The following is a 1,627-nucleotide window of genomic DNA, read 5'->3' on the forward strand; positions in this document are numbered from 1 at the left end:
TAGACTACCAAAAAATTAAGCAGAGATGATATAAGTCTGCAAGGAAGGGGTCTGAAGAGCAGGCTTTCTTTGAGCAAATGTCTATACATTTTACGTGAACATTTTCCCCAAATTCACTGCTAAAAGCACTGGCAGAGAAATAGCACTGTGGGTGCACATTAATTTAGGATAAATTTGCTTAATTTACAATCTTTTTCTTTTTTTCTCTCCCATGCCTGTTGTCTTTCTTTCATACCAGACTGGCTACATTATGAAGGGTAAGTCTTCTTGATTTCTCACTTCCAAAGGTCTCTGGATTTGATCATATTGACTTTGTTCCATGTGATCAACTCTTCATGGCCAATTCCTCCTGTGTTACTGAGTTCCTCCTGCTGGGTTTCTCCAGCCTCGGGGAATTGCAGCTTGTCCTCTTTGTGGTTGTCCTCTGCCTCTACTTGATCATCCTCAGTGGAAACATCACCATCATCTCAGTCATCTGCTCGGATCACAGCCTCCACACACCCATGTACTTCTTTCTCTGCATCCTTTCTACCTCTGAGACCTTCTACACAACTGTCATCCTGCCCAAGATGCTTATCAATCTGCTCTCTGTTCTCAGGACACTCTCCTTCGTGAGTTGTGCTTCACAGATGTACTTCTTCCTTGGTTTTGCTGTCACCAATTCCTTGCTTCTGGGAGTGATGGGCTATGATCGCTATGCTGCCATCTGTCAGCCTTTGCACTACCCCATTCTCATGAGCTGGAGGGTTTATGGGCAACTGTCAGTGACCTGTATTGTTAGTGGTTTCCTAATATCTCTCTTGGGGACAACTATGGTCTTTAGCCTCCCTTTCTGTGGCTCCAACAAGGTCAACCATTACTTCTGTGATATTTCACCCATCATCCATCTCTCCTGCGCTGAAACGTACATTAATGAACTTGTCATCTTCATTGGTGGGGTCTTGGTACTTGTTGTGCCCTTGATCTGCATCTGCATCTCCTATGGGTTTATTGTCTCTACCACCCTGAAGATCTCGTCAGCTGAATGCAAGCGAAAAGCATTCTCCACTTGTGCCTCCCATCTCATTGTGGTCACCATCCACTACGGCTGTGCTTCCTTTGTCTACTTGAGACCCTCAGCCAAATATACGTCATCAGGCAAAGACAGGCTGGTGACACTAACCTATACTGTCATCACCCCACTGTTGAACCCTGTGGTATACAGCCTCAGGAACAAAGACGTACAGCTGGCCATTCGGAAAGTGATTGGGAAGACTGGGTCTCCTGTTAAGACTTTAAAATGAAAACATTTTTCGACAGTTCACACACATTTGGGTCAAATGTGTCACTAATTGTTTAAGTCATAAAACTTTCTAGTCTATTTATCTGTATAACTGTGTGGCCTTGGATGAGTCATTTGACATTGTGAGGGCTGTAATGTTCTCTTATGTAAAGCAGACTTGTAATATTTTCTCAAGTTTCTTGCAAAATTAAGGGACATATCAGAGCATCTGTCACTAAACAACAACTCTTTTACTCCCCCTCTTCCTCCAGAGATAGTTCTCAAAAGGACCCTAGCAACCATTACCTCTGACCCTATGTTTGGCTTGTTAGCCCCAAATCTATGATTGCCCTCTTTCTTTAAGAT

The 1,627-nt window shown here is 43.4% G+C and overlaps 1 pseudogene; it reads left to right on the plus strand.

Moving 5' to 3' along the window:
* The first annotated feature begins 335 nt into the window (after positions 1-335).
* LOC130838331 (olfactory receptor 10R2-like) lies at positions 336-1,270 on the plus strand (annotated as a pseudogene).
* Positions 1,271-1,627: the final 357 nt, after the last annotated feature.

Source organism: Hippopotamus amphibius, chromosome 1 (assembly GCF_030028045.1).
Source record: "Hippopotamus amphibius kiboko isolate mHipAmp2 chromosome 1, mHipAmp2.hap2, whole genome shotgun sequence".
NCBI classification, from domain to species: Eukaryota; Metazoa; Chordata; class Mammalia; order Artiodactyla; family Hippopotamidae; genus Hippopotamus; species Hippopotamus amphibius.